Raw genomic sequence first — 26,526 nt, forward strand, 5'->3', positions numbered from 1 at the left:
CCGAGCTTGGTACCTTCAATAGATCCAAAAATCAAAAAAATCGCAATTTTGGGATTTTTGGAAAGTTTTTTGGGAATTGTGGGATTGTCATTAACAATTCACAAATATCTTTTTCACTTTTGGATTTGCATCGAACGTTTCTATATAAGTGTAAAATATCATTAAAAACGATTCATAAACAAAACTTTTATTGCATTTTAAAATTTTAAATTTTCCAAAAAAATCAGCTATAATTTTTTATTCGCATATTTTTGAAAAAAGACTTCAATAATTTTTTTAATTCTTAAAAATTTTGTACATTTTTGGAAAGAGGACATAATTTCCTACACGCTGATATATAATATGTATATCTTTTCTTTTCCGCTAGTCAAATTTATGGATTCAAAATCAACAACAAACAGAAAATTATAAAATCTTGCCGTTTTGTAATACAATTTATTGTACTGCCTTGCCGACTGCTGCATAACCAACTACCGGTGAACACTACAAGATGAAGCTAATTACTGTGAGTTATCTATTTTGAAGCCATTAATGAGACTAGCGGAAAAGAAAAAATATAAATATATAAATTATGTCCTCTTTTCAAAAATGTACAAAATTTTTAAGAATTAAAAAAATTATTGAAGACTTTTTTCAAAAATATGCGAATAAAAAATTATAGCTGATTATTTTGGAAAATTTAAAATTTTAAAATGCAATAAAAGTTTTGTTTAGCAAAATGGCAGACCAAGGTAGGCAAAAAAAATAAAATTTTACTTTTCAAATGCGAATAACTCGTAAACTATAAGAGATAATATATGGCTAAAGCAATGCTTTTTGTAGATCTCGTCTAGTACATTCCATATATATGTATAAAAATCTTTCAAATCGGATCGCAAACCAAAATTTGGCATCATTTTTAATTTTTGATATACCCGAGGTGCCCCACTTTGGGGCATTGTGGCTCGGCCCCCCTTGGTTGTTTAAGCCCAAATTGAAAACTTAAACTTATCGACACCTCCTCTATAGCCATCGGAAATTTTATTAAAATCGGGCTATTCGTTTAGAAGTTACAGATTTATTTCCGGAAAAGAAAAAATATACATATTATATATCAGCGTATAGGAAATTATGTCCTCTTTTCAAAAATGTACAAAATTTTTAAGAATTAAAAAAATTATTGAAGACTTTTTTCAAAAATATGCGAATAAAAAATTATAGCTGATTTTTTTGGAAAATTTAAAATTTTAAAATGCAATAAAAGTTTTGTTTAGCAAAATGGCAGACCAAGGTAGGCAAAAAAAATAAAATTTTACTTTTCAAATGCGAATAACTCGTAAACTATAAGAGATAATATATGGCTAAAGCAATGCTTTTTGTAGATCTCGTCTAGTACATTCCATATATATAAAAATCTTTCAAATCGGATCGCAAACCAAAATTTGGCATCATTTTTAATTTTTGATATACCCGAGGTGCCCCACTTTGGGGCATTGTGGCTCGGCCCCCCTTGGTTGTTTAAGCCCAAATTGAAAACTTAAACTTATCGACACCTCCTCTATAGCCATCGGAAATTTTATTAAAATCGGGCTATTCGTTTAGAAGTTACAGATTTATTTCCACTTTTTTTTCAGATCCCCCACTGTGCGGCATACGCCAACACAAAAACGAACGAATATTTTTTAAGAAACCAACAAATTATGTAATGCTGGTTTCTGAAACTCATTTGACGTCCAGAAGTTCATTTCGAATAAATAGATATGTAATATATGACACCAAAGATCCCAGAGGTAGAGCATGCGGAGGCTCGTCAATTTTAATAAAAGTTCGAATCAAACACTACTTAATGTGTGATTTTTGCGAAGATTATCTTCAAGCTACTACAATCTGTCTTGAAGATTTTCATCGAAACTTAGTGATTTCATCGATATACTCACCCCCTAGATTTTCCATTACAGAAAGTCAAGTCCTGGCTACTGGCAATTATAATGCTAAACACACATTCTGGGGATCACGACTGATTACCCCTAAAGGTCGTGTTTTGTTCAATACAATTTCTAAAATGGATTTGAATGTGCTTTCGAGCGGCCATCCTACTTACTGGCCTACTGACCCACGAAAAATACCGGATGTTATTGATTTTAGCGTATCCCTAGAGAAATGATTCAAATTTAATCCTCGCTGGAACTATCTTCAGATCACTCACTCACTATTGTTACTTTATTGAGCCCCCTAGAAATTGTATCCCCGATTGGTAATTTAGCGATGGCAGGCACAAGAATAAATTGGCTCAAATATAAAAAATACCTCAGTACACATTGCTCGGAAAACATACCGCTAAGAACACCAGAAAACATCGATCACTATCTTATCAATTTCGATAAAAATCTCAAAATGGCTGCTCAACATGCTACCCAAACCCCGCGACAAATCAGATATAATAGAATTAATTCAGCAGATGTCGAACGGCTCTTAAATGGAAAAAGAAGATTTCGCAGAGAGTGGCAATTGCACAGATCCCCCCAACTAAAATCGAAGCTTAAAGATTGTATAAAAAGACTTAAAAAGCTCTTGGAATTTCGAAAAATGGAATCATTGAATAAATATTTAGAAAGCCTGAACGCAACCCCGCAATCGGATTACTCATTATGGCGAGCAACAAAAAGTCTTAAAAGACCCGTTATATGTAAGTCCCCTTCCGAAATTCAAGTGGTGGTTGGGCAAGAAATGATACTGAACAAGTAAGAGTGCTATATTCGGCTATGCCGAATCTTATATACCCTTCACCTTTGTTGTGGATGCATTATTATTTTTTATAATTAGTATATATGTATGTACATTGCCCACTTTCAGCGTACAGCATCCTAAATTTATCAAGAACACTTTTAAAAATTGTAGAAGTTACAAACGAATCAAAACACCAAAAACCAAAGCAGTAAAACATACGTTTTGTTGTATAAAAAACAACAACAACGCCAAACGAAACAAAACACCAAAAGAAAAAACAAAATACGCAAGGCAATGAAACCAACACACATCCAAACATACGTTTTGTTGCTTTTTTGTCAAAACAATAAAACCAACACACAACCAAACATACTGTTACGAAATTGTACTTGAATTCAAATATAACGATATATAAATTGTACTTGAATTCAAATATAACGATTTTAAGGGCTGATTTAAAAGTAGCATAATGCTTTCAAGTAGCAGTGCTGTGGTGGCAGACTGTAACATATCTGTGGGCATTATTAAATAATGCGATTTGATCGTAGGTTGTCAACGCTGTATTCGAATTTTGACAGTTAAAGAGCAATCTAGAATGCAGATGGCAGTGTTATAAATAGTGGCAGAGGTAGCAGTCGTGAGTGAGTTTATCAGAGACGCTTTTCGAATAAACATCAACTAGTGCCTTAAAGCGTGTTGTGTTTTTCAAGTAAATTTGTGTACATTATAAATTGTGTCTGTGTTTCGGCGAATTTGCAAACGTGTATAAAAAACATTGAGTGACTATTTAATTCTGTTGTTGTTGTACATTTGAATAAATAAAGAGTTGTTACCATTTTCAAACTACTAAACGGCTTTTATTTGCAATCGAAAAGTATCCGGTTTATTTAAAGGAAATAAACCAAACGTTTTGAAAAGGTTAAAACGTAACAATACGTTTAGTTGTATAAAAAACAACAATACCGCCAAAAGAAACAAAACACAAAAAAAAACAAAATACGCAAAACAATGAAGCCAATACACATCCAAACATACGTTTTGTTGTTTTTTGTCAAAGCATGTAATAAATTGTTGTTTTTTTGATGAAATTTTCAGAGGTTGTCTCGGATTTTTGCTCATATCTCCGTTATTTATGGACGGATTTTGCTGATTTTAAATAGCAAAATTCTCGAAAGCATGTCTGACAGAATTGTTGAAGATTTGGATCCCGGAGATATCTGGGTCCTTCAGAAAATTGATTTCAACAGACAGACAGACGGACATGGCTTAATCGACTCCGCTATCTATAAGGATCCAGAATATATATACTTTATAGGGTCGCAAAATTATATTGTGGAAATTACAAACGGAATGACAAACTTATATATACCCTTCTCACGAAGGTGAAGGGTATAAAAAGGGAATCTGTTTGTTAATCATTTAAAAGAAGAATTTACACCGAACACATCAAACGAAACAATTGAGTTGCCACCTGTTGCACCCCATTTTGGAGCAGCCGTACCCCTACGTTTTGAGATTCGAGAGATCGAAAATGCTATTGTTGATTTAAATTCCAAGAAAGCGCCTGATATGGACAAGATCAGCAACAAGATGCTTATGGAGCTACCCCGGATAGCAATAAAAATAATTCTTTTTATTTTTAATGATATATTACGACTTGAATATTATCCTCCAGAATGGAAGGTTTCACTGGTTACCATGATACCCAAGCCGGGAAAAGATCACACAAAAGTAGAATCATACAGACCCATCAGCCTATTGTCTAATATATCAAAGCTATTTGAGAAGATACTTATGAACAAGTTGTACCCGATGTTAACTGAAAACAATTGTATTCCGAATCATCAATTTGGATTTAGAAAAAAACACAGTACTATCGAACAAACCCATAAACTTATAAATATGGTGAGAAAAGCATTTGAAGAAAAGAAATAGTGTTCCGCACTCTTCATCGACATCTCTCAAGCGTTTGATAAGGTATGGCATGATGGATTAATATACAAACTGAGTCAAAATTTACCCGCAAACACACATACGCTGTTGAAAAGCTATTTAACTGGTCGAACATTTAAGGTTAAAGAGGGAAACTTTTTAAGTACTGCACAACCCATTGAAGCTGGAGTCCACCAAGGCAGTATCCTGGGACTGTACTCTCGGGAATTTTGGCACAAAAATTATGCTTGGGAAAAGTGCATTAATCCGGATTCCCGGACCCTTTCCCGATGGCCTAAATGAAATAATTTCCAAATAATTTCCAGAAAAACTACTATTATATAATTAATTGTACTACCTACCCTTGTTGGGTAGGATATTTCGTTCCTTAGTGATCCTCTGAGGTTTTGTTAAGTCTTTTGTTGGATTTTGACTCAATGGATAATTTTAAGGAATCTCAGTTTCCTTATTTGTTTGTAAAATTCGGTTTAAAATAAACACAAAAAAACTGCACTTTTCACTTATATAAGTAATTGGCTTCAGACACGATTTTTGTTTCTTTTAATCAAAATTGAATACCGCTTTGTACTATATCGGTAGCACACCAAAATTAGAAAGAACGCCTTAATTAAAACCTGACTGACATATTACTTTTTTTTTGACCGCTTATTGCATTCTATATCTCTCACTTTTCGAACATTAAAAGCTTTGTTCTTTAAGAACAAGAAGGATAGAGCGATATATTTCTCTCACTCATCATGTATAGCATATACATGAAATATACATGATATATATATGATCGTTATTGAAACTGGACGTGTTTTATGTTTACTCCGACTTAATTCGTTATTTTAATGTATCTATCGGAAAATAAATACTTGAAAGAAAATAATTCAAACTCACTGGTTCAGAGCCTGATCGCATTAATATGTGAGAACTCGTTTTACGTTATCCCAATCAAGAAAGGCACGATTCATGAAACTAAAATACAGGTCAATAGTGAAAACGATTATAGAAAGGTTGTAACAGATTTTGAAACTCAGCTGAAAGTTGTAATAATACTGACTGTAATGTTGAACCACTCGAAATAAAGCAAAGCTTAGAAGATAAAGGTTTTAAGACAAAAAATGTGATAAACATTAGAAATCGCGAAAAAAAACCCCAACCACTCTTCCGTGTTGAACTTGAACCCGGTGTCATAAATCTGAAAAAAAATGAAGCACATCCCATATATAACCTGAAGTATTTATTGCATCGTAAAATTACGGTAGAAGAACCACATAAACGATTTGGCCCCGTCCAATGTATGAATTGCCAAGAATATGGACATACCAAGGCATATTGCAAATTGCCACCCGTATGTGTTTTTTGCGGGGAGTTGCATAACACATCCCAATGTAACAACTCCAAAGATGATCCTAAAATAAAAAAAATGCAGCAATTGCGGAGATAACCACACAGCAAACTACAGGGGTTGTCCTGTCTACTCAATTGTTAAAAAATCACAAAGCCAATAACCAAAGATTTTCCCCGCTCAGCCATTAAATAACAACAATTTTAACTACCCCCCGTTGCAGCAGACATATGACAACAAAGTAACATATGCAAATGTACTTAGAAATAACCAAACTCAGACGCAAGTCCGTCAACTCCCAAACGAAAATGTGAACCCAGAGGTAAGAGAGCAAACGCCAATTTTCAATTTTACCCGACTAGACTCTACAATAGAAACTCTTGTGCAATCGGTAAATAACTTTACGAACTCAATGAGTAACATGATGCAAGAAATGCTTAAGATGCAATCGATGTTATTGCAGGCTGTGCTTAATAGACCATGAACTGCCTAAGAATATGTTTTTGGAATGCAAACGGCATACGCCAACACAAAAACGAACGAATATTTTTTAAGAAACCAACAAATTATGTAATGCTGGTTTCTGAAACTCATTTGACGTCCAGAAGTTCATTTCGAATAAATAGATATGTAATATATGACACCAAAGATCCCAGAGGTAGAGCATGCGGAGGCTCGTCAATTTTAATAAAAGTTCGAATCAAACACTACTTAATGTGTGATTTTTGCGAAGATTATCTTCATGCTACTACAATCTGTCTTGAAGATTTTCATCGAAACTTAGTGATTTCATCGATATACTCACCCCCTAGATTTTCCATTACAGAAAGTCAATATAATAGATTTTTTAAATCACTAAGCCCCCGTTTCCTGGCTGCTGGCAATTATAAACACACATTCTGGGGATCACGACTGATTACCCCTAAAGGTCGTGTTTTGTTCAATACAATTTCTAAAATGGATTTGAGTGTGCTTTCGAGCGGCCATCCTACTTACTGGCCTACTGACCCACGAAAAATACCGGATGTTATTGATTTTAGCGTATCCCTAGAGAAATGATTCAAATTTAATCCTCGCTGGAACTATCTTCAGATCACTCACCCACTATTGTTACTTTATTGAGCCTCTAGCCCCTAGAAATTGTATCCCCGATTAGTAATTTAGCGATGGCAGGCACAAGAATAAATTGGCTCAAATATAAAAAATACCTCAGTACACATTGCTCGGAAAACATACCGCTAAGAACACCAGAAAACATCGATCACTATCTTATCAATTTCGATAAAAATCTCAAACTGGCTGCTCAACATGCTACCCAAACCCCCCGACAAATCAGATATAATAGAATTAATTCAGCAGATGTCGAACGGCTCTTAAATGGAAAAAGAAGATTTCGCAGAGAGTGGCAATTGCACAGATCCCCCCAACTAAAATCGAAGCTTAAAGATTGTATAAAAAGACTTAAAAAGCTCTTGGAATTTCGAAAAATGGAATCATTGAATAAATATTTAGAAAGCCTGAACGCAACCCCGCAATCGGATTACTCATTATGGCGAGCAACAAAAAGTCTTAAAAGACCCGTTATATGTAAGTCCCCTTCCGAAATTCAAGTGGTGGTTGGGCAAGAAATGATACTGAACAAGTAAGAGTGCTATATTCGGCTATGCCGAATCTTATATACCCTTCACCTTTGTTGTGGATGCATTATTATTTTTTATAATTAGTATATATGTATGTACATTGCCCACTTTCAGCGTACAGCATCCTAAATTTATCAAGAACACTTTTAAAAATTGTAGAAGTTACAAACGAATCAAAACAACAAAAAACAAAGCAGTAAAACCAACACACATCCAAACATACGTTTTGTTGTATAAAAAACAACAACAACGCCAAACGAAACAAAACACCAAAAGAAAAAACAAAACACGCAAGGCAATGAAACCAACACACATCCAAACATACGTTTTGTTGCTTTTTTGTCAAAACAATAAAACCAACACACAACCAAACATACTGTTACGAAATTGTACTTGAATTCAAATATAACGATTTTAAGGGCTGATTTAAAAGTAGCATAATGCTTTCAAGTAGCAGTGCTGTGGTGGCAGACTGTAACATATCTGTGGGCATTATTAAATAAAAGCTTTCAGTTGATTTGATCGTAGGTTGGCAACGCTGTATTCGAATTTTGACAGTTAAAGAGCAAACTAGAATGCAGATGGCAGTGTTATAAATAGTGGCAGAGGTAGCAGTCGTGAGTGAGTTTATCAGAGACGCTTTTCGAATAAACATCAACTAGTGCCTTAAAGTGTGTTGTGTTTTTCAAGTAAATTTGTGTACATTATAAATTGTGTCTGTGTTTCGGCGAATTTGCAAACGTGTATAAAAAACATTGAGTGACTATTTAATTCTGTTGTTGTTGTACATTTGAATAAATAAAGAGTTGTTACCATTTTCAAACTACTAAACGGCTTTTATTTGCAATCAAAAGTATCCGGTTTATTTAAAGGAAATAAACCAAACGTTTTGAAAAGGTTAAAACGTAACAATTAATGTCAGAAGTGGGATTGCAAAATAATAAGCATGAAGTTTAAACAACTCAAGAAAGAATTGTGTAAGTTGGAGCTACCAACAGCAGGTAATAAGGCAGAATTGCAGAAGAGACTGATAGACGAATTCAAGCAGCGTGATATTGACATCGGTGCTTACGAATTCGAGTATAAGGAAGAAATGGAATTTTCTACACGTTCAACAACGAGCAGCATGGATTTAAGCACAATGTTTGCTGCTATGATGGCACAATTTAAAGAAGTTCGAGAAATTTTTAAAGTAAATAACGAGAAGCTTCTAGCTGAACTTCGAGTAAACAACGAGAAGCTGTTAGCTGAAGTTAAAGAAACTTTCAGAGTAAACAACGATAAACTTCTAACAAAACTTCAAGAATCTTCTAGAGCCACAGATGCGAGGATTCAGAAAGTGTCTAATGTTATTGGCACCAGAGTGGATGACATTGATAAAAAGGTGTCGGACTTGAATAATGTTCAATGTCAAGAAGAGGCAGTTGTAGAGGCTTTAAATGAGAAACAATGTCAAACCAAAATTAAATGTTATAACTGTGGTAAAATTGGTCATATTCAGCGAAACTGTAGAGCACCAAGAAAGCGAACCAGATATGTTTCACCATCAAGAAATAACCAGCTGGCGAATCATCAAGCATTACAGGAGCCACCTTTAAAAAAAGCTAGCACTGAGGCAGAGGATTTGGTATGGGCCCGTGAGGAAGTGGAGGATTGTATAGACAATGGTTTGTTGGTGTTGGAACCAGCGGATGTGAGAAGTGGCCATGTAACAATGGAGGCCCTCGTTGAACAGTGCAACGACAGAATGGTTCCCGTTGGAGTGCTTGGTCTGTCCCGCAGAGAAAAGATCATCAGGCCGGGTTCCAAGATGGGTGAAGGTGCTTCAGCAGAAAAAGAAATGCATGAACTCGTTCGGAGATGAATTAAAATAACAAATGACCAAATAAAAAGCCGATATAGCTCACAACGTAATAAGGGTTTGTCATCCAAATTAAGGAATCACTGCAAAGGACCACATAGGATGGTTAAGAAATTGGACGACATGGTTTATAGAATACGGAAATGTGGAAGACCGATATTGGGAATTAAGGTTGAACATCTAAAACGACTAGCTGCCTATGAGAGAAGTGAATCTATGCCTATTCGGGACGAACAGGCTTAAGCGGGGGGCAGTGTTACGAAATTGTACTTGAATTCAAATATAACGATTTTAAGGGCTGATTTAAAAGTAGCATAATGCTTTCAAGTAGCAGTGCTGTGGTGGCAGACTGTAACATATCTGTGGGCATTATTAAATAAAAGCTTTCATTTGATTTGATCGGTTCGCAACGCTGTATTCGAATATTCAGTTAAAGAACATTGTAGAAAGTACACCACAGATGGCGTATGTATTAGTAAGATCTAGAATATTCGAATTTTGACAGTTAAAGAGCAATCTAGAATGCAGATGGCAGTGTTATAAATAGTGGCAGAGGTTGCAGTCGTGAGTGAGTTTATCAGAGACGCTTTTCGAATAAACATCAACTAGTGCCTTAAAGTGTGTTGTGTTTTTCAAGTAAATTCGTGTACATTATAAATTGTGTCTGTATTTCTGCGAATTTGCAAACGTGTATAAAAAACATTGAGTGACTATTTAATTCTGTTGTTGTTGTACATTTGAATAAATAAAGAGTTGTTACCATTTTCAAACTACTAAACGGCTTTTATTTGCAATCAAAAGTGTCCGGTTTATTTAAAGGGAATAAACCAAACGTTTTGAAAAGGTTAAAACGTAACAATACGTTTAGTTGTATAAAAAACAACAACACCGCCAAAAGAAACAAAACACAAAAAAAAAAACAAAATACGCAAAACAATGAAACCAATACACATCCAAACATACGTTTTGTTGTTTTTTTGTCAAAGCATGTAATAAATTGTTTTTTTTTTTGATGAAATTTTCAGAGGTTGTCTCGGATTTTTGCTCATATCTCCGTTATTTATGGACGGATTTTGCTGATTTTAAATAGCAAAATTCTCGAAAGCATGTCTGACAGAATTGTTGAAGATTTGGATCCCGGAGATATCTGGGTCCTTCAGAAATCTATAAGGATCCAGAATATATATACTTTATAGGGTCGCAAAATTATATTGTGGAAATTACAAACGGAATGACAAACTTATATATACCCTTCTCACGAAGGTGAAGGGTATAAAAAGGGAATCTGTTTGTTAATCATTTAAAAGAAGAATTTACACCGAACACATCAAACGAAACAATTGAGTTGCCACCTGTTGCACCCCATTTTGGAGCAGCCGTACCCCTACGTTTTGAGATTCGAGAGATCGAAAATGCTATTGTTGATTTAAATCCCAAGAAAGCGCCTGATATGGACAAGATCAGCAACAAGATGCTTATGGAGCTACCCCGGATAGCAATAAAAATAATTCTTTTTATTTTTAATGATATATTACGACTTGAATATTATCCTCCAGAATGGAAGGTTTCACTGGTTACCATGATACCCAAGCCGGGAAAAGATCACACAAAAGTAGAATCATACAGACCCATCAGCCTATTGTCTAATATATCAAAGCTATTTGAGAAGATACTTATGAACAAGTTGTACCCGATGTTAACTGAAAACAATTGTATTCCGAATCATCAATTTGGATTTAGAAAAAAACACAGTACTATCGAACAAACCCATAAACTTGTAAATATGGTGAGAAAAGCATTTGAAGAAAAGAAATAGTGTTCCGCACTCTTCATCGACATCTCTCAAGCGTTTGATAAGGTATGGCATGATGGATTAATATACAAACTGAGTCAAAATTTACCCGCAAACACACATACGCTGTTGAAAAGCTATTTAACTGGTCGAACATTTAAGGTTAAAGAGGGAAACTTTTTAAGTACTGCACAACCCATTGAAGCTGGAGTCCCCCAAGGCAGTATCCTGGGACTGTACTCTCGGGAATTTTGGCACAAAAATTATGCTTGGGAAAAGTGCATTAATCCGGATTCCCGGACCCTTTCCCGATGGCCTAAATCAAATAATTTCCAGAAAAACTACTATTATATAATTAATTGTACTACCTACCCTTGTTGGGTAGGATATTTCGTTCCTTAGTGATCCTCTGAGGTTTTGTTAAGTCTTTTGTTGGATTTTGACTCAATGGATTATTTTAAGGAATCTCAGTTTCCTTATTTGTTTGTAAAATTCGGTTTAAAATAAACACAAAAAAACTGCACTTTTCACTTATATAAGTAATTGGCTTCAGACACGATTTTTGTTTCTTTTAATCAAAATTGAATACCGCTTTGTACTATATCGGTAGCACACCAAAATTAGAAAGAACGCCTTAATTAAAACCTGACTGACATATCACTTTTTCTTTGACCGCTTATTGCATTCTATATTTTCTATATCTCTCACTTTTCGAACATTAAAAGCTTTGTTCTTTAAGAACAAGAAGGATAGAGCGATATATTTCTCTCACTCATCATGTATAGCATATACATGAAATATACATGATATATATATGATCGTGATTGAAACTGGACGTGTTTTATGTTTACTCCGAGTTAATTCGTTATTTTAATGTATCTATCGGAAAATAAATACTTGAAAGAAAATAATTCAAACTCACTGGTTCAGAGCCTGATCGCATTAATATGTGAGAACTCGTTTTACGTTATCCCAATCAAGAAAGGCACGATTCATGAAACTAAAATACAGGTCAATAGTGAAAACGATTATAGAAAGGTTGTAACAGATTTTGAAACTCAGCTGAAAGTTGTAATAATACTGACTGTAATGTTGAACCACTCGAAATAAAGCAAAGCTTAGAAGATAAAGGTTTTAAGACAAAAAATGTGATAAACATTAGAAATCGCGAAAAAAAACCCCAACCACTCTTCCGTGTTGAACTTGAACCCGGTGTCATAAATCTGAAAAAAATGAAGCACATCCCATATATAACCTGAAGTATTTATTGCATCGTAAAATTACGGTAGAAGAACCACATAAACGATTTGGCCCCGTCCAATGTATGAATTGCCAAGAATATGGACATAGCAAGGCATATTGCAAATTGCCACCCGTATGTGTTTTTTGCGGGGAGTTGCATAACACATCCCAATGTAACAACTCCAAAGATGATCCTAAAATAAAAAAAATGCAGCAATTGCGGAGATAACCACACAGCAAACTACAGGGGTTGTCCTGTCTACTCAATTGTTAAAAAATCACAAAGCCAATAACCAAAGATTTTCCCCGCTCAGCCATTAAATAACAACAATTTTAACTACCCCCCGTTGCAGCAGACATATGACAACAAAGTAACATATGCAAATGTACTTAGAAATAACCAAACTCAGACGCAAGTCCGTCAACTCCCAAACGAAAATGTGAACCCAGAGGTAAGAGAGCAAACGCCAATTTTACCCGACTAGAATCTACAATAGAAACTCTTGTGCAATCGGTAAATAACTTTACGAACTCAATGAGTAACATGATGCAAGAAATGCTTAAGATGCAATCAATGTTATTGCAGGCTGTGCTTAATAGACCATGAACTGCCTAAGAATATGTTTTTGGAATGCAAACGGCATACGCCAACACAAAAACGAACGAATATTTTTTAAGAAACCAACAAATTATGTAATGCTGGTTTCTGAAACTCATTTGACGTCCAGAAGTTCATTTCGAATAAATAGATATGTAATATATGACACCAAAGATCCCAGAGGTAGAGCATGCGGAGGCTCGTCAATTTTAATAAAAGTTCGAATCAAACACTACTTAATGTGTGATTTTTGCGAAGATTATCTTCATGCTACTACAATCTGTCTTGAAGATTTTCATCGAAACTTAGTGATTTCATCGATATACTCACCCCCTAGATTTTCCATTACAGAAAGTCAATATAATAGATTTTTTAAATCACTAAGCCCCCGTTTCCTGGCTGCTGGCAATTATAAACACACATTCTGGGGATCACGACTGATTACCCCTAAAGGTCGTGTTTTGTTCAATACAATTTCTAAAATGGATTTGAGTGTGCTTTCGAGCGGCCATCCTACTTACTGGCCTACTGACCCACGAAAAATACCGGATGTTATTGATTTTAGCGTATCCCTAGAGAAATGATTCAAATTTAATCCTCGCTGGAACTATCTTCAGATCACTCACCCACTATTGTTACTTTATTGAGCCCCTAGCCCCTAGAAATTGTATCCCCGATTAGTAATTTAGCGATGGCAGGCACAAGAATAAATTGGCTCAAATATAAAAAATACCTCAGTACACATTGCTCGGAAAACATACCGCTAAGAACACCAGAAAACATCGATCACTATCTTATCAATTTCGATAAAAATCTCAAACTGGCTGCTCAACATGCTACCCAAACCCCCCGACAAATCAGATATAATAGAATTAATTCAGCAGATGTCGAACGGCTCTTAAATGGAAAAAGAAGATTTCGCAGAGAGTGGCAATTGCACAGATCCCCCCAACTAAAATCGAAGCTTAAAGATTGTATAAAAAGACTTAAAAAGCTCTTGGAATTTCGAAAAATGGAATCATTGAATAAATATTTAGAAAGCCTGAACGCAACCCCGCAATCGGATTACTCATTATGGCGAGCAACAAAAAGTCTTAAAAGACCCGTTATATGTAAGTCCCCTTCCGAAATTCAAGTGGTGGTTGGGCAAGAAATGATACTGAACAAGTAAGAGTGCTATATTCGGCTATGCCGAATCTTATATACCCTTCACCTTTGTTGTGGATGCATTATTATTTTTTATAATTAGTATATGGGGCATTTCATGTCAAGTGAACCAACTTTTGAAATCGATGTCTTCCGATCGGGATGAAATTTGCACCAAGGTTAGCTCTATTGGATAGTAACTCAGACACAATTTTTCAACAACATCGGTCGAGAACTCTCTGAGTTATAGGGGGTAAAATTTTGACAATTTGGTCAAACAGGGGTTTTTTCTTATCCATGTAACTTATTACCTATTGTTCTTAGCAAAATGTGTCCCAAATAGTATGGATAGCTATTTCTTCGATCTTTCGAAAAAAAATATTTAAAAAAAAAAATAAAAAATTTGTAATATTTTTTTTCCGAAATCAAAAACTTTTTTGACTTTTTTTTAAAATGGGTCCTTTTTTTTTTTTTTTTTTTCTTAAAATAAAGTTTAGATATTTTCCTTGAACACCTACTTGGTCGCTTAGTGGGATATCTATCAAAATAAATATTTTGTAACTCAAAACATAAAATTTTTGACTTTTTTTGCAAAATCAAAAACTTTGTTGACTTTTTTTTTTCAAAATGGACCCTTTTTTAATCTTTTTTTTTAGGTCAAACAAAAGCTTAGAATCAAAATTTTTTTCCAATATGGGCCCTTTTTTAATTTTTTTTTTTGCTCAAAAGAAAGCCTAGGTCCATTCCTTTAAGATATTTTTAGTCCCTTAGTGGGATGCGAGTGGGATATCTATCAAAATATTTTGTAACAATTTTTTAATTTTTTTTTGCAAAATCGAAATTTTTTTCCAATATGGGACTTTTTTTTAAAAATTTTTTTTTGCTCAAAAGAAAGCTTAGGTCTTTTCCTTTAAGACCTATTTTGTCACTTAGGAAGATGTGAGTAGGATATCTATTAAAATAAAAATGTTGTAACTCAAGACATTCAATTATTGACTTTTTTTTTTGCAAATTCGAATTTTTTTCAAAATGGGCCCTTTTTTAAAAATTTTTTTTTAGTCAAAAGAAAGCTTAGGTCCATTCCTTTAAGATATTTTAGGTCCCTCAGTGGGATACGAGTGGGATATCTATAAAAATAAATATTTTGTAACTCAAGATATACAATTTTTGATTTTTTGGCAAAATCAAAAACTTTTTTGACTTTTTTTTAAAATGGGCCCTTTTTGTAATTTTTTTTTTTGCTATAAAGAAAGCTTAGGCCTATTCCTTTAAGATGGTTTTGATCGCTTAGTGGGATGCGAGTGGGATATATATCAAAATAAATGTTTTGTAACTCAAGACATACAATTTTTGTGTTAAAACATTTATTTTGATAGATATCCCACTCGCATCCCACTAAGGGACTAAAAATATCTTAAAGGAATGGACCTAGGCTTTCTTTTGAGCAAAAAAAAAAAATTTTAAAAAAAGGGCCCATTTGGAAAAAAATCGTATTTGCAAAAAAAAAAGTCAAAAATTGTAAGTCTTGAGTTAAAAAATATTTATTTTGATAGATATCCCACTCGCATCCCACTAAGCGACCAAAAGGGTCTTCAAGGATAATATCTAAGCTTTTGTTTGACCTAAAAAAAAAGATTAAAAAAGGGTCCATTTTGAAAAAAAAAGTCAACAAAGTTTTTGATTTTGGAAAAAAAGTCAAAAATTTTATGTTTTGAGTTACAAAATATTTATTTTGATAGATATCCCACTCGCATCCCACTAAGCGACCAAGTAGGTGTTCAAGGAAAATATCTAAACTTTATTTTAAGAAAAAAAAAAAAAAAAAAGGACCCATTTTAAAAAAAGGTAAAAAATGTTGTTGATTTCGGAAAAAAATATTAAAAATTTTTTATTTTTTTTTTTAAATATTTTTTTCGAAAGATCGAAGAAAAAGCTATCTATACTATTTGGGACACATTTTGCTAAGAACAATAGGTAATAAGTTACATGGATAAGAAAAAACCCCTGTTTGACCAAATTGTCAAAATTTTACCCCCTATAATTCAGAGAGTTCTCGACCGATGTTGTTGAAAAATTGTGTCTGAGTTACTATCCAATAGAGCTAACCTTGGTGCAAATTTCATCCCGATCGGAAGACATCGATTTCAAAAGTTGGTTCACTTGACATGAAATGCCCCATATATATATGTACATTGCCCACTTTCTGCGTACAGCATCCTAAATTTATCAAGAACACTTTTAAAAATTGTAGAAGTTACAAACGAATCAAAACAACAAAAAACAAAGCAGTAAAACCAACACACATCCAAACATACGTTTTGTTGTATAAAAAACAACAACAACGCCAAACGAAACAAAACACCAAAAGAAAAAACAAAACACGCAAGGCAATGACACCAATACACATCCAAACATACGTTTTGTTGCTTTTTTGTCAAAACAATAAAACCAACACACAACCAAACATACTGTTACGAAATTGTACTTGAATTCAAATATAACGATTTTAAGGACTGATTTAAAAGTAGCATAATGCTTTCAAGTAGCAGTGCTGTGGTGGCAGTGTAGCATATAACACGATATAAGTATTATGAAATATAAAATATTTTTAGTTTTTGTTTTGAATGTTAGTAACGTAGCATGCATCTGAATCTCCGGCTTAAGTCTCGTCGGCTAATGGTGAGGTTCGGCGTTACTAGAACTCAATTTTGACGGAAGTACCTACAGATTTAACTATTTTAGTTGTGCATGCTTGTTGGTTATACTTCTCAAAAATAAAAAAAAAGAAAGGAAAAACATCGATATGAGGGACCTTAATTAAAAATCTACCTTGGTATATTGACCGTGAGCATGCATAGGTGACAACATGCGTAAGCCCCACCCAACCATGATCATGCTGTACAAGGCAATGATATTATGCATGATCCCAGACATCTTATCAATCTACTTCTTGCAGATAGGCAGAAATCAGTTTAAAAAGAATTTAGTTTTTCATTTTAAAAATATGTACTTCATTTATTAAAAAAAATGTTGTTCCTTAATAATAAGTTTACAAAATCTCAACTTATTAAATTATAATTTATAATTAAAAACTCTTCGAAAATAAGAATCATAAAAAAAAAAAAAATTAATCGCGGTTGGGCAAAAATCAGATATAAATAAATGGTGTGAACAAAATGCAGTGTTAATATCCAGTTCGGATATACATTTAAATAAATGATTAAAATTACCTAATATGTTTGATATAAATAAAAATAATATAATACAATTGTATTCATATTTTCCAAAATTAAAATGAACAAATACCTTATTCAACTGAAGGCACAAAAAAAAATTAAAATTTGGATTAAATTCATAAATGTTCAATTAAAAAAAATATTTATTAAGTAAATGGCAAGTTTCAAGGAAAATTTGAATACATTATGTATATATACATATATATATAGTTTTTCTTGTTTGTGTATCTAAATTCGATAATTTTAATTGAGTTAAAATTTCATGACAACAAAATTATATACATTCATTATTTTCTATTAACATACGACAATTTATCATAAAAATATTTTGTTAACAGTGTTTCAAAATGTTATTATTATTACTTTCTATTTTTTTTATCATTCACAATGAATGTATAAACTTTTGTCTCACATAAATAAATTTAACTGAAATCAATAATCAAAAAAAATCACTTACATACAAATTGTGCAGGACTCCGGGGGAAAGATCTTTCTCCTTGTTCCTCGTGTTGGTAGTTAGCTGGTAAATGTTATTAGTTTGATAAAAATTATAATAATTGTTCACTTGTTTCATTTATGTTAAGCATTTTTAATGACCGACCGAATTCACTTATGTATATATGTATGCATTTGTTTTTTTTTTTTAAATTAATGCATAATTTTAGGATGTAATTAATAATTGTGAATTGACAATTTATTTACACGATCTTTTAAATTACAAATTAATTTAAAAGATAAATTTCAATAACATTTTTTTCTTCTTTTTCTTATTTAACTTAAGTATTCATTTAATTTGTATTCTTCTTTTTTCTTTTTAACTTAAGTATTCATTTAATTTGTTTTGCTAGTTATTTTCAATATTTTTGCACATGTTCACACTTTTGACATTCAAATTAATAAGAATAGTAGATTTTTGCCCACGAACTAAATTTTAAAAGAAAAGGGTAACTAAGAAAAAAAATACATATGTGACTATAATTAATTAAATTGTTGAAATCACTTCAAAACTGATAATAATGTGACGTTCAGTGGCAAAACCTTTGGTAAATAATTACTTTAAGATATGTTTATTCATTAAACTCAAAGTTTTTTTCTGTTTTTAGATTTATTTCTGATGTGATAAACTTCGGTTTTATAGATTTGTACCTTTAAGCAAAATAAGCTGTCTAGATGTCTCAAATTCGGACACACGTTTTTACATTTATTTTATGATCTTCATCACTTTAGTTTTAAGTTTGTTATTTATATTTAATATATGTAATTCTTTTTAAGACATGTGTACTGTGATATATATTTATTAATTTATTTTAAACTGTGATATATATTTAATTATTTATTTCAAACTGTGATATATTTATAAAATTTGTTTTTTTGTTCACTTTTTAGCGTGTTTGATTAATATTCAAATGAATTTAAAGTTATTTTTGTTTCTGGTTTAATTTTTAGATATTTTAATTGTTTGATTTTAGTTAATATTTTTTTCTTTTGATTGGTTTTGCCACTATTCACTTTCACTATTTCAACTCTCACTATTTCTGCACACTGAATTTAACATTTTCCTTGATTTTTCTACGCCTGACGGGTTTTTCGCAAGGGTTTCCCGTGCCCTTAGAAGATGATAAAATAGCTTTTCGTTCAGAAATTTTACAGGAACTAACTCCTTTTTCTCCTTTTGGCTCAACAGAAATATGGTTCAAGATATTAACGTTTCCACTTATTCGCATAGGTTAATTTAAAAAAAAATGTTTACAGACTTGTTTTAACTTAATTTCCCAATGTTAGAGAACTATTGATAAAAATAAAAAAAAGGAATTTATGAAGTTGGGTCTATTTTTTTCTAAGAAGTGTAAAATACCTTACTTGTCTGTTTTCTTTCTGATATTATAAAAAAATCCTTCTATTTCTTTAGCCTGGTTATAGATCTCTGCAATCAAAAGAATGTTTCTCATGCCATTGGTGGTATATATACCCACATTTTTGCTGGAATAGATACGCTATTTCAGCACATATTTTCCTCCAACTAATACATTGGTAAATCGAGATTATAAAAAAAACCTACACACAACTGTTATACTTGTAAAATTTTGCACCAACACATATAAAATCGATCTTTACCAAAATGATCAACCCTTTGATAACAGCGTAGCATATTATGTCGAATGAGCAGGTTATCATTAAGATGTTTGTTATATTTGAACTTGAAATGAAAATTTATTTAATTTGGAGTTTTCATGAAACAAACTAGTGGTACGTGTGAATCATATTTGTCAGATATAATTGGGGAAAAGTAACATTACTAATTATAGTAAATAAAAACATCTGTTAGTACAAGCGCCCTACAAATGCCTCCCCCCAAAATCAGGTTTGGGGCTGTGACACAAAGCTGATCCCGCTTGAACTGTACAGAAAATAAAATCACCAGATAGAATTACTGTTGTTAGGGTCTAATATCTTTTTCATGGTATACACCCAGCAACTTTCCATTAAGATCCTCAAGTTGATAGTAACAATAACCCGTTTTCTTTCTTATCCGAGCCTTTTCCAAATTACTTTGCCTAAAGTTTCTCCTGAAAACCTCTTGGCCTACTTCATAACTAACTTCTCGCGATCGAAGATTATATGATTTCTCATTTCTGGTCCGCTGACGTTCCATATTCACCCTGGCACGATTTCTAATGATTGAAAATGAATCATCCCTATTGAACCTTACGCCCCTATCTTCTAACATCCCTAATTCACGCAATAAGGCATATGACCTACCGTTGTTGATCATATGTTGTCCGAACGCTAGGTAATAGGGTGAAGTACCTATGGAAGCATGAACAGATGAGCGCAAAGCACAACTAATACTGCTGAGGTATTCATCCCAATTACTTTGGTCGTTTTTTATATATGCTCTCATTGCCGAAAGAACTGAACGATTGACGCGTTCAGATGCACTGGCTTGGGGCGAGTACACTGCGGTATAAATATGATTAACACCTGAATTGCGAACCATTATCTGAAACAATGGACTCGGGCGTACCGTATGTGTGAAAAAGTTCTTCCAAGTATTGAACAACTACATCGGCCGTAAACTTTTTAATGGGCTTGAGAAAACAAAATTTAGAAAGATGATCAAGAATAATACAAATGCCTATATTTCCGGATTTCGATCTTGGATAGGGTCCGAGGAAATCTATATATAGCTTTTGAAAAAATCGCATTGTTGGTAAAATTGTACCCATTGGTGGTCTCATTACAAAATTAACAAATTTCACAGGAGTTAACGTAATCTCTCACATCACTGACTAAGTTTGGCCAAAAATAAAAACGTCTAAGTCTCTCGAGGGTTTTATTAATACCTCCATGCGCAGACAAGTGACTATCATGGGCCTTTTCCAAAATTTCAGAAATCATTTCTCGGGGTATCCATAATTTCCACGATAGGTCGTCCTGCAACTGCTCTCCAGAACAATGTTCAGTTCGTCTGTATAGAAATCCATCTATTACCTTAAGGTCAGGTGTTTTACTTATATTTCGTCTAACTTTATCAAGTAGTTCTCTATACTCTCTACTTTTCAAATGTTCTGATTCTAGATCCACAAAAACCCCTGAATCATGTGTAATTGCCGAATTAAATCCAATTAATGCAGACAAATCATCCATGTTTGTACGCGAAAGCGCATCAGGAACTATGTTTTTGCTGCCCTTTCGATGCTCTATTTTAAAATCGAAGCCCTGAAGCTTTAAAGCCCATCTTGCTAATCGTGAATTGAGGTCTGTTTGAGACATGAGCCACTTTAGTGATGCATCATCTGTGATCACAGTAAACTCATGTCCTTCCACATAGGCTCTAAATTTTTTTATGCTTAGCATTGCAGCCAAACACTCCTGTTCGGTAACTGAGTAATTGCGTTGGGCTTTATTGAGTTTCTTTGACATAAATGCTATAGGAAACTCTTCGCCTTCCGCAGTTCTCTGAACCAATACACTTCCTATACCGGTATTGCTGGCATCACAGTGAATAAAAAACGGCTGTGAAAAGTCAGGGCTATGCAATACGGGGGCTGTAGTCAAGATGGTCTTTAATTCATCAAAAGCTTGTTGAGCATCGTCATTCCAAATGAATTTCCTATTAGTCTTTAACAAATCTGTTAAAGGGGCACTAACCGACGCATAGTTCCTAATAAACTTCCGGTACCAACCGGACATCCCTAGGAACCGTCTGAGTTGACGTACAGATCTCGGTACGGGGAATTCTTCTATGGCCGATACTTTTTCCGGGTCTGTTCTGATTACCCCCTTTCCTACCAAATGACCAAGATAACGAATTTCCTCAACACAAAATTTGGATTTTTCTACGTTTATAGTCAATCCTGCATTACGAATTTGTTTAGAAACTTCCCGAAGTACTTCTAAATGACGTTGAAACGTATCTGACACAATCAATAAATCGTCCAGGTAGACGAACACTTCTGTCCTTAGATTTGCTGGAACCACCTTGTCCATTAGCCTAGACATTGTCTGAGGCGCATTGCATAAGCCAAAAGGCATGACTTTGAAATGGTACAAGGGGCGACCAGGAACAGTAAATGCTGTCTTATCCTTTGACGATTTATCTAAAGGAATTTGCCAGAACGCATCCTTTAAGTCAAGACTAGTAATGAACTCTGCTTTGGGTAGCCGACTAAGAATGCCATCAATATTGGGTAACGGATATGCATCCTTAATGGTGACAGAGTTCAATTTCCGACTGTCGAGACATAACCGTACTTTCCCTGGTTTTTGGACAAGGACTATTGGAGATGACCAGGCGCTATCAGATTCCTCGATAACATCATTCTCTAACATCCTGTCTACCTCAGAGTAAATCAACTTTTCAATTGCGGGGGATACCGGAAAATGCCTTTGCTTCATTGGAGTGGCATTCCCGACATCTATCGCATGGGAAATTACCGAAGTCCGGCCCAAACCATCTTTAGCGAAAGAGGGAAAAGTATTTTTAACCTGTTGCAACTGTAACATTTGTATTTCAGATAGAGCACGCTGGTCAGATAATTCAGAAATATTATCTATATCAAAATTAGGGTTAAGCTCGGAAATTAATCCAGTCGGTAATAAATCAAAAGACCGCCAAAAGTCTATTCCTAAATATAAAGGTTGTGATAAATTTGGTACAATATACAGTTTAATTTGTTTCGCTTCTTTTCTAAAAGTAACTTCGGTTGTCACATATCCTAAAACGTTTTGCGATTTTCCATCAGCTGTCTTAATTGAAGAATGAATTTTTTTATAAGCAGCGTTTGAATTCAGAAAATCTGTAGCAGCCTAGTACCCTAGACAGCTAACTGAGGCACCTGTATCCAAAAGGCCTACAAAGTTTTTATCGAAAATAATAACATTTGCATATGGTCGAATATCATTTGGATTATCAACCATTGTACATAACAGACTACGTCGCGTATGATTCACATTCTTCCAAAAATTTCTCATACGCTTCGTAGAACGTTCTTGTTTTTTAGTGGAAAAAGACTCGTTAAAGATTTTCTTACGTTTAGCATTGTATTCAGCGAGTCTAATGTGGAATGGTTTCATATACGTTGGTGGAGTATTAGAAGTATTTTGGGAAACTATTGAGTTAGAAATATCTGGTTTATCTAGGCAATCGCTTTCAATGTAATTATCTTTTGGTACAGAATTAATGGCAATTGTTTTTAATGAATAGTTAGAGTTTGTTGAATCGTTGGGTGGTACATTATCAGAATTTCCGGTATATTGTTTAGGTAAAATTGTTTTTATAGAATTTTCACTTTCATGGTCTATCAAGTTTTTCAAAATTAATCGGTAGTTGTTCCTGTTGTTCTCGTCAGTTTGGTTGCACTTTTCAGTGCACTGTGTTTCGAGTTTTTTGAGTTGTTACACTTGGCGCAATTGGGTTTGTACATGTTGGGAGTTCCGCATCCGTAGCAAAAAATTTGTCGATCCCCTACACAATCTTGGTACCTATGTCCAGTCTTTTGGCAATTCCAGCAGGTCAAGGCGATCGCAGAAATCTCATTTTCATCTGTATCTGCTGTATCTTCCACAAGTTCATTCACCTGTCTTTTTGAAATAAAGGGTTTCGGCATCGCTTGTTTTTTTCCAATGTCCATCATAAAAATTTCCCTACGGCGACAAATATCTCTTAAATGCGAGACAGAGTAAATAGGAATGTTTAGAAGTTCATGCTGAATTTCTGGCAATAAGTTTCTTCGCAGTATTTCGATTAAAATGTTTTCAGCAAGTGGGGTAGATAGTCGATCCGAAATGTCGATAATAGCTTCGTAGAAAGTATCAAAGCTTTCATTCTGTCGCTGTTTCCGATCGCTGTTTTCACGTAGGTCAATATCTGTTCTAGAATCCTTGTATTGGTGGCGCAAGGCAGTACACAAGTCAGGCCAACGAATCTCGGTCACTGAACGATGGTACCTCCAGAACCAGTCTTTTGCCTTTGAGTCAAAAAGAGTCGATATGTGCCTACACAGAATTTCAAAATTTCCATTCAATGTTTGTGTAGTAAGAGCTTCTACGCGATAGATAAAGTTATCCACAGACATTCCCTTGGAGTCTCCAGAAAACTTTAAAATAATGTGGCCTATTTTGTCAGGTCTGATAACTGAGTCATTAGTAGCACCACTTACATTTAAATTGCTGCCTCTAGATGTTTCTGGTAAATGTTGATTTGAGGTTCTATTAGTCAATCCTAAAAGTTGCTCTAGTGTTTGATGTGCAACAGCGGGTAAATGTTGGTTTTGATGATTTGAATTTTGATTCGATCCTGTTTGGGTAGCGTCATCATCTTGGGATTGATTATGCAAAGTTAGTCTTTTAAATCCGGCTTCAATTTGAGTCTCGATAATCTTAGTCAACTGCTGACTAAGGGTTGTTAATAATTCTGCCTGTTGCGCGCCAACAGCAGCTGTGACCATATTCCTAAGATGTTCGCGCTGTTCTTGTGGAGAACTAGTGGTCATTGATTGGCAAGATATTTTAGACCCGGACTTTGAAGAAGGCGAAGGATTGTTATTTGGCCGGTTTAAATCGAATTCTAATGCTCGTTGAGTCTGCGATCTTGTAATTGGGGGTGGAGGATCAGTAGTGTTAGCCTGAGGCGTTAAAGTGGAAGTAGAAACGGACAATTTGTTTTTACAAACTGGACAAGTTTGAGTTATCTTAATATTTTTTTGATAGCATGATTTGTGAAAATAATGACCACACGACGATTTACATAAATATGAGGAGGGAGTTATAGCATTGCCACAAATGCCACAATTTGGCAACGTATTTCCAGCCAGAACTAAATCGTCTGTACTACGTTGAAGCGACATTTTTTTAAATGCTTTACACAAAAATAATACAATTGCAGTAAAAAGGTTTTCAAAATAGAATGCAAATAGTTCAAGGTTAATATCTGAACTCGCAAGGTATAGTTTCTAAAAGAATTGTGTTCTAGCGATTTATAAAGAAAATAAGTTATTTATAGAATAATGACGAAATAATAAAATTGTATAAATCCTGAATGATGAAAATCCACAATTTGATTTGGACAGAAGGTTTAATAATAAAAATATATTTCTTGTATAGCCTAAATAGAGTTTGACATTTGAAACAAAAAAAAATTATTCTAAGTCTCTTTTCTAAATTTCAAAATCTGTCTATCCTAAATAATTACTTTTCAAATATGTTTTCAAACTGAATTTAGGATGTAGGAAAATCAGTTATATCTTAAACAATATAAAAAATGCAAAATTATATAAAACTAGCATGCAACCCGCTACTTCGTTAGCGAAAAAATGTGGAAATAACAAAACAACTACGTAAATTATTTTAAAATGTTTATTATAGAAATTTTAATTATTGCGTAAAGTAAATACACCTTACAATTGTTTGTAGTCCATGATATTTTGAAGTATTAAAGCATCTCAAAACTGCTTGCGTAATTGAAAATTCATAATAATAATTGCAAATATTAATAGTAGATAGATAAAGATATACTAATTTAATAATGTGTGTGAAGTTAAATTTCGAAATTTATAACCCTAGACACAAACCAGTTGAGTTAACAGAGTTATGTTTAAAAGTTTACATGACACCGTTAAACATTGTAAACCAAGGAAAGTGTATTCAAAATGGAATAATAACCACACGGTTGAACCTAATGTACCACTAATGATTGAAACGGGAACTAATCTCCCGTTTTTTCCAAAAACTAAGTCAAATCATAAATGTCAAACATAGTTTTATACTTTTGCGGAATTTTTAAAATTTAATTATTATGGATGGACGAATCTAAATTCATGGAAAACGGGAGAAGATGGGCAGATGGAACTTGCTGGAATTTATAGCCAAGGTGTTTTTCTATCATAACCCATGGTCATAACCCTTAACAGTGCGAGTTTTGATAGAGAAATTAAAATTTTTCGGAAATTTAAATTTCTTGGGAGGATGATCTAAATTTCTTGGAAATGGGAGAAGATGGGCGGATGAATCTTGCTGGAATATTTAGGTAGGGTGTTGGTCTATCATGGTCCGTGGTCATAACCTTTAACAGTGCGAGTTCTGCTAGAGAAATTTAAATTTTTCGAAAATTTAAATTTTTTTGAGGATGATTCTAAATTCTTTTATAACGGGAGAAGATGGGCAGAAGGAACTTGCTTGAATTTATAGCCAAGTGCAAGTTTTGGGAGGAAGAATTTAAATTTTTTGGAAATGGTAGAAGATGGGCGGATGAATCTTGCTGGAATATTTAGGTAGGGTGTTGGTTTATCATGGTCCGTGGCATAACCGTTATCAGGATGTTTCTCCTGATAGTTTGCCACAGCTGTTCTGTGACTTTCCGGATGTTTATCTTGGTAAGATGCCGCAGCTGTTCTGTGTTTATCTGGATTTTTTTGCTGATAGCTTGCCACTGCTATTCTATGTTGCTCTGGAAAATTTTCCTGATGGTTTGCCACGGCTAGTCTATGTTGCTCTGGATTATTTTGCTGATATCTTGCAA

Source organism: Calliphora vicina, chromosome 5, assembly GCF_958450345.1.
Source record: "Calliphora vicina chromosome 5, idCalVici1.1, whole genome shotgun sequence".
Taxonomy (NCBI): domain Eukaryota; kingdom Metazoa; phylum Arthropoda; class Insecta; order Diptera; family Calliphoridae; genus Calliphora; species Calliphora vicina.